The sequence below is a fragment of the Mercenaria mercenaria genome, chromosome 12, assembly GCF_021730395.1.
Source record: "Mercenaria mercenaria strain notata chromosome 12, MADL_Memer_1, whole genome shotgun sequence".
Taxonomy (NCBI): domain Eukaryota; kingdom Metazoa; phylum Mollusca; class Bivalvia; order Venerida; family Veneridae; genus Mercenaria; species Mercenaria mercenaria.
In genome coordinates this window covers 11,674,295-11,683,320 of record NC_069372.1, presented here as the reverse complement: position 1 = coordinate 11,683,320, position 9,026 = coordinate 11,674,295, and positions in this window count along the sequence as shown.

Sequence of the window (9,026 nt, the reverse complement as noted above, 5' to 3'; positions counted from 1 at the left end):
ATAAACAAGTGTTCAAAGTTTCAAAGCCACATGTCAAATAGTTTTAACAAAACGTTAACTTGTACGAAAATTGTATCAATTTCCAAGTTCAAAAGGGCCATAATTCAGCCAAAATAGTTGACAAAGTTATGCACTCTTGCCTACTAATATAGACTGTTATAACAAACAAGTGATAAAAGTTTCAAAGTCATACGTCAAACGGTTTACACAAAATATGAACTGGTACGAAAAACTTAACACAGAATTGTATGTTAAAGGGGGCCATCAAGCCAAAATCCTTGATGGAGTTATGTATTCTTGCCTAAAACTGGACATGGTGATGGTACACAAGTGCTGAAAGTTTCAAAGATTTATCTCAAAAGGTTTTGTTTTGTCAAAATGTGGAATGGTACGAAAAACCTAACCAAGGTGTGACGCCGACGCCGACGCCGACGTCAACGCCGTTGTGGGTAGGATAGCTCTACTTATTTATCGAATAGACGAGCTAAAAAGGTAAACTACCTCTACTCAGCAATGATTACCTCATCCGTTGATAAGAAAACTAAGAAAAGTATAATGAATATTGCCAGTGCTCAAATTGCTTAACTGCGTTACGCCATTTTCTGGATATGCTTACAGTACAACACTATAGTTTTGACATTATGTATTCTATTCATAATAGAAGAGTCTTTTCATGTAGTGCGGCAATGAAATGTGCATCGTCCATAACATCAAAGAATAGATTCAGCCAGCGCGTATATTCATTAGTGCATTTTTTCACTCCATTTCATTTGTCTGATAATTTATTGTCAGAGTTTATTTTACTGATGTCGTATGCATTTACACCAGTTCTAGCATAATCACAGTCAAATGCCTAGATCCGTTTTGATTGAAGTACCGTAAAGAAAAGACAGATTTATAGCAAATCTAATACATCTATGTTTGTTGCATGCAAATATTCACATAGAGTACTGATATGAGTCGTGGAAATTCCATTTAGTTTCGTTATAAATACACATGAAAAAGTGCATCTGTATCGCATTTATGTGATGTTGAATTTATGAACATGTACGATCATGATACTTGTTGGCTTTGGACTAGAAACCTTCCCAACGGTCTACTTGTCTTGTATACCTTCGCTCCTTTATTATATTTTACTCTTTTTCATTAAATCAATGTAATTCATTCAATAGCCAGTTAAGAGGTTTTATATTCTGGAAAAAAAGTCCTTGACGTGCAGAAGGTCTGTTGTTGCACTCCGTTGCCAGTTCGATCAGAACTGATTCCACCATATACTAGCACATGACTGCTTATCGGATAAGTTCAATGATATTATGACTGCTTTGTAGTTATCATCTGTTCATATTTTTAGAAATTATCAAAATAGTGAAAGCAAACATATGAGCCGCGCAATGAGAAAACCAACATGGTGCGTTTGCGACCGGCATGGATCGGATCCATGCTGTTCGCTTTCAAAGCCTATTGCAGTTAGAGAAACCGTTAGCGAACAACATGGATCCTGACCAGACTGCGCGGATGCGCAGGCTGGTCTGGATCCATGCTGGTCGCAAACGCACTATGTTGGTTTTCTCATGGCGCGGATAGGATACGATTTGTTTTGTTCTCGCAGCTTCTATTATCACAGAATGTTTTTCTTGCTTTAACTATGCATATCAGCTATAGAATGTGGATGTAAGCAGTTAAGTGCACGACAGGATACCGAGTTAGCACTTCTTGACAGCTAACAATCTTGTCCAACATATTGATATTTTGGCAAAAACACGAAAATTGTCTAGAAATTTGTTTACATCTCGTTTGAACACTGCAGATTGTGAATTCCCGATTACTTTGATCACATAACTCACGTCGACTGCACTTGGTATAACGGATATTCTAGAAGATAAAATATACCGACAATTAAAGTTTATAATCCCGAGAAGAAATTGATAATGTCACTGGTGTTAAAATGCGTTTTCTGTTTAGTTGTAGCACCCAGACTCGATTGTCCACGGCGGATAATTAAGTTATTACTCGGGGTTACAATCATTAATGCATGAGCAGAAATGCACGACATAAGTTTTGGTGCAATCGAGGTGAATTTGCGTTTGAAGTTAGGACTTTCATCGCTATAGTTTTAGGTGTACAGACTTGCAGAATTACAGGGAGCGGAAGTTGTGGAATAAAAAGAATATCAAGGTTTTAAATATCTATTTCAAAATGCTACAAAAATGGACAATAATTCATTTAAGTACAATCAGGGATGTTATGAGTCAGAAAGATAATCGAACATGTTTGAACAGACATTCCATAGACTGCAAAATGCTTATTTACAAATAACAACATGTGTAAATGTCCAGACCAATATTAATATACACCTTATAAACCTATTCCGCGATAAAAAAAAAATGAAAATGAAAGAAAAATGACTGAAAAAAATCTTTAATGCGACATAAAATGTATCGAACACCGTTTGTTAGTAGATTGTATGTATAACGTAAAAAAAGCAATAGTGCCCACTGTCTTATGGATTTCTCATGTCTTTGGATAAATTTGTAAACATTTAAATTCAAAACGAGTATATAGCATCAAATTTTGATGGTGATATTTTGATTTAGAAAATTAAATATAAATTTTCATTCGCATGGAGCATATGCCTCCATTTGCCTTATAGTAGATATGGGCATGCACTGTCAACACAATTATAGACTTTCTACAAGATATAATAAGACGTTTTGCTAATGGAATACTTCAGTAAATTGTTTCATTTCAAAGCTTCAGCCTGAATTTTAAACCATAACGTCCTCATTTCTTTAATTATGGTCGAGAGTCAGACAAGTGGCACATCAGGATTATAACGTTTTAAAACTAAAAGTGGGTCTCTTTCTTTGTATTACACCAATTTGCAAATTCATTATGTCTTGTTACCCAAGGTCGTAACTATGGATGCGATCTCTAACCAACTGTAGGAAGCAATCAGAAAAGCTTTATCAGATGTTCCCTATTTAGATGAGAAACTGAATTACCAATTACAAAATATTACAGCAAAGAAACAATTTATAATGACTTGATATGTTGATCACAACGTTTTCTGTTATAGGTAAATATGGAATTAGCTGACTTTGTGAAAACCAATATGTCCCTAATTATTGCATTAAATGAAGCCTAGTCCATTTCGAATGTCAATCCCTTAATACAACAAGAGCTGTCCGTAAGACAGCCAAGCTCGACTATTCGAAATATTGTCACAGAAGCAGGAAATTATTACCCAAAATGTTAAATATCAAAAAAAGTTTTAAGTTCGAAACGGGACACAATTTAACCAAATGCATATCAGAGTTATGGGACTTGATGCTATCAACTAGTTTTATAACCCCGAAGAAACATGTGAAGTTTCAATTCCATATCTGCATTAGTTTTGGAGACAGTAACTTGCATGTAAAACTTTAACCAGAATTTTCTAAGTCCAAAAAGGGGCATAATTTGCTCAAAATACATGTTAAGAGTTATGGAACTGTTCCCAGTGAGGTTGGTAACTGACCTAGAAAAAGAACAAAGAAGTTTCAAAGCTATATGCCTTTTGGTAATAGCTGTATGTACTTGCACGCAAAACTTTAACCAGGATTTTCTAAGTCCAAAAGGGGGCATAATTTGCCCAAAATACAAGTCAGAGTTATGGGACTTGATTCTATCAACTAGTTTTATAACCCCGAAGACACATGTGAAGTTTCAATTTAATATCTGCATTAGTTTTGGAGATAGTAACTTGCATGTAAAACTTTAACCAGGATTTTCTAAGTCCAAAAGGGGGCATAATTTGCTCAAAATACATGTCAGAGTTATGGGACTTCACCCAGTGAGGTAGGTAATTGATCTAGAAAAAGAAAAAATAAGTTTAAAAGCTATATGCCTTTTAGTAATAGCTGTATGTACTTGCACGCAAAACTTTAACCAGAACTTTTTTAAGTCCAAAAGGGGGCATAATTTGGCCAAAATACATGTCAGAGTTATGGGACTTGACCCAGTGAGGTAGGTAATTGATCTAGAAAAAGAAAAAAATAAGTTTCAAATCTATATGCCTTTTAGTAATAACAGTATGTTCTTGCACGCAAAACTTTAACCAAAATTTTCTAAGTCCAAAAGGGGGCATAATTTACTCAAAATACATGTTAGAGTTATGGAACTTGACCCAGTGAGGTTGGTAATTGACCTAGAAAAAGAATAAATAAGTTTCAAAGCTATATGCCTTTAAATGATAGCTGTATGTATTTGCATGCAAAAACTAAACCAAGGTGTGACGTCGACGCCGACGCCGACGCCGACGCCACGGTGAGTAGAATAGCTAGACTATTCTTCGAATAGTCGAGCTAATACCTAAGATTTTATTAAAACTTCTGAGAAAGCTAAGGGACAGTCATTAAGTTCAAAGACTGTGTAAATAAATCCGTTATGCTTAAAAAGATAATAATAAATCCTATTTAAATTCGGACTACCTCTGTTAAATATGCAAAGTTTTGAGAAATTTTAAGTAAGGATAAATAAAACGAAATTCGTATATATACATTAAGACACCAAATATTAAAATAGTGACGTTACGCTAAGCATCCAGGCCCCTTCTGACTGAATGCAGTTTACGTAAATCATTATCTATGGAAACGACACTTTTTAATATAGAAAATAAAATAATGCCGCTTTGTATTTAGCTTGGGTTCTTAAGTAATCAAGAAATACAACAAGAAATAACACTGCGTGTCGCATGTAAATGACATATTTAGTTAACTGTGCTTAGAGATATTTAAAATTGAGTCTAATACAACATGACTGTGTAAAAGTGAAATTTTAATTATTTTATGCAACGGAGAAACAAAACATTTAATTGTATTATATATGTTACGTTTAATCTTAAATCTTTAATATGTTAGATGTTCTCCATACATTTACCTGTACTATATATGTAACTTTTATGTAAATGCGATAGCTGTTGGCAAACAATAGTTTCTACATATTGCTTTCCGGGAAGCTTAACTGCTTTCTTGTCTGAAAACGAAAAAAAAACAACAACATATTTTTACTTCAGATGTTAATAGTTTTACGGAGTAAAACGATCAAATTTCAATCTAAATAATCGCTATTATTCTTTTTCTGTTGGGCATTCATTTTACCAACGTTATTTCCCGTTGATATGTGAAACAGTTGAATAATTCTTAAATAAGTTAATCATTTTCTTAACGCAGATGTTTCAAATTAATGCGTTTTGAAAATGTTGATATTAAAGCCCGAAACGCGTGAAAATGTTCCGAATGTAAATCGGGTGAAGTAGGCGCTCTATGTACAGAGTTTGATTATGCGTCTTGAAATCAGGATTATGATACAGAAAAGGCAGAAATACAGTGAATTATTTTTAATTTAAACTAAAATGAAAATAATATAGAATAAAAAGATTATTTAACATTGTGCTGTACAATACGAGATATATTTGGACTCGTACCCAGCAGGGAAACCATACTGGACTCGCCTAGCGGCTCGTCCAATATGGTTTTCTCAGCTGGGAACTCGTCCAAATATATCTCCGTATTGTACAGAACAATGTTAAATAACCTGATAGTATTCTACGTTATATAAAATCTTTGCTGTACAATAAAATCGATTAGAGGCCACCTCGAAGGTGCAAGATCAATGCTCATGTCTTTACGAGGAAAATATCCAAAGTTTATAACCCTATTGCATCCTGTTTTATCTATCTGGTGAAGAGAGGTTTAAAAGGTGTCATTTGAAAACCTTGGTCAGAGGTTGGTTTAAACAGTATTTATTTAGAAAACTGCACATATAACAATATACATGAATTTTGTATATGAATGGATTAGAAAACAAGTTTACAAAATCTTATATGAATTCTTCTCCATTAAGAAATATACAAAGATGCGTTATTGTCCGTAAGTACTGACCTGGCACTAATGAATATTCCCTATATTTCCGTAAATCAAATTTGGGTGTCCGAACATAAATAGCGATATAACTATTACATATATAATTCTTAATTGACATACTGTCGCGCGTGCAGGTAGCTGTGCGGACAAGGCGTTTAGTTGTCAATTTCAGTGTTGTGGGTTCGAGTCCTACGTCAGACCATATTTTTTCCTCCAAATTTTATATGCAAACTTACCACTTATTTGATCAAACGTATCGTGATATTTATGGTTCATTTATTAAAAGTTATCATATTTACCCGTTGTAAAAAAGTGGAATAAAATTGTTTTGAAAATATCTTAGATAAAAAGACAAATTACCTATCACCGGCGTTACAGAAAATAAATACTACATAAGAAAACAATTAAAATTGATGAAATATGCTACATAAAATAATGTAAAAATAAAACAAGTATCGATAATATTACATTACATTAAAAATAATCTTAGTAATTTCGAACCCGTGGTAACGTGCGTGGAAGTCAGACACCTTACCACTACGTCACTGTGTCATTGGTTAACTGTATAATGTTACTTTAGTAATATAGATATCTTCAGGATACAAATATTGCGTAAATTAACGAAAACGCCCGAAAATATTGGCGAAGATTAATAAGTGCCAGGTCGATACTTACGGACAATAGCAACATGGTCGTGTAACATATGCAGATTAAGTACGAATGTGAAACCTTTTGACGGTGAAATTTGGAAAGGATGAAACACTACGACAATAAATGCCTTTTATTAGGTAGCCTTTCCAAAAAGTGAGTAATTACGGTAAGTAGGTATCAAAAACTTTAAAAAAAATATCAACAGGAGTGCACGGATAAAAATAGAAAAACATGAACACAGCAAGTTCAACACACGGTTACAAGCGATGGTCACTGGGTAGGTCGAGATTCGAGGCCAGCCGTATAATGATCATTTCCAAACTGAGCTCAGAAGCAATCCAGTTAGATTCTGGAGTTTTGAAAGTCGTCTTAAAATTCTGTATTTCTAATTTTGGATTGTTATATTGAACTGCAGCCTGTATCCATTATATTAATAAGAAACATTATATGACACACTCCTTCTAATGAATAAAAACAACCACTATTCATCAACATGCAAGACAATTAAGAGCTAAGCACTCTGAATGAAAAAAACAACTATTAATTAGCACTGCCATTTTCCAAATTACACCAAATAGGGAAGAAACGGAAACAGCCACTCCTGACTCATGTATGATCATGCAAGTTCATACCACACTGCAGTTAGATACCGCTAGTACTCGGAAACAGACAGTTTGGATCTTTACCAGAGCACTTGGTGATTTAATAAAGAGGACATTAAACATGCCTGCAAGTAAATGATGAACATTATTGTCTGATCAAAAAGTGATAATATTTGTATTAATGATTTGTAAATAGCATTGCTCAGATTTCACAAAGAATACAAACAAAGGATTTCCAGTCTTAATTAAACGCCAGCACAATAAACCGTGGCTATTAATATTGTAAATACCATCTTTCGCGATTACAATGGATTAGAATGCATTTGAGCCGTGCCATGAGAAAATCAACATAGTGGGTTTGCGACCAGCATGGATCCAGACCAGCCTGCGCATCCGTGCAGTCTGGTCAGGATCCATGCTGTTCGCTCTCAAAGCCTATTGCAATTAGAGAACCTGTTAGCGAACAGCATGGATCCTGACCAGACTGCGCGGATGCGCAGGCTGGTCTGGATCCATGCTGGTCGCAAACCCACTATGTTGATTTTCTCATGGCACGGCTCATTTAATCAGGTCGAATGTTTGCTTGCTCAAGGCATACCGTTAAATATGAAAATTATTTTGCCAAGTAGTTAACGTCGCTGCAGACTTATCAAGTTATAACCAGGATCGAAATTGCTTTAGAATAATGCCTTGACTTTTTTGTGTGAATACGGCCTTCATCCAGAAGAGAAAGTCAGCGCTAAAATTTATAAATTGCACCTTGGTATGCGAGTGGCATTGTAGAACATGCATAAATGCAAACAGCAACTCATTCAATATAGAAAGCCAAATGTTCTTTTGTAGCGTGCCAGTCAATTACAATAATAAATATATATGTGCCGGATTATATTTAGGTTGTTGTATCTTAATTGTATATTTTATGACATAATTTGAGTAAAGAGAAATATCGATGAAATAAATTTATGTTTCCTCTGTAGTGGAACATACGAATCCTATTAAACAAAGAAAGCTTAAAGTTTTGTGTTATTTTACAACAATTCACTGTTCTGACGTCACAATTCTTACGACATAGCGGCGCGTTGAAAAAGAAATCAACAAAAACAGGCAAATATTTGATGGACGTCGTCAAGGATGTACTTAAATATCCTTGGTAGTAGTAAAACAAATGACATATAGCATTGGTGAACTTCATCAGACTAGAAATATTGCATGACATAGATAAATCATATGAAATAAAAGCCATGTCATGCTCGCCAATACCACGGATAACACAAAAAAGGAGGAAAGGATTCCTCTTATTTCCATTGTGGTTCCTGATATTGGAGGTATGACACAGAGTCATGTTATAATTAGATATTCAGTATGAGTATTGCACAAAATTACATAATTCAGAAATGCATTTGAGATCACATATGTTACAATCAAAGTTTGTATCACAATATTAAAAGAAGAAATAGTTCATAACAGAATTTGTCAGCAAAACTTTAAAACTATCATTGATATTATTATAGTGGAGGATGTAAAAATGAATGCATTGATATTTTTAAAATGAAATCAGTACTGCAGTAGAGTAAAAATTGATAAATTTCTTTGAGAATTTTTTTTTAAACTAAGATTCTCATTATTAAACATAATAAAAGATTCAAATACTAATTCAGAATAACTAGATTGAAAATAACTGGCCATAAAGTGGGCTCTTTAATGGCATGCTTGAATGTGTAGGAAGATTCAATGCACCTAAGATGTTGAGGGAGACTGTTCCAGAGAACAAGACCATCAAAAATAAAAAGAATTCTACCAAAGCTTTCCTACCTTTGGTAAAGAAAATCGCCCTGTGTCACTAAAAGTGTAAGTATCATCAATTGAATCG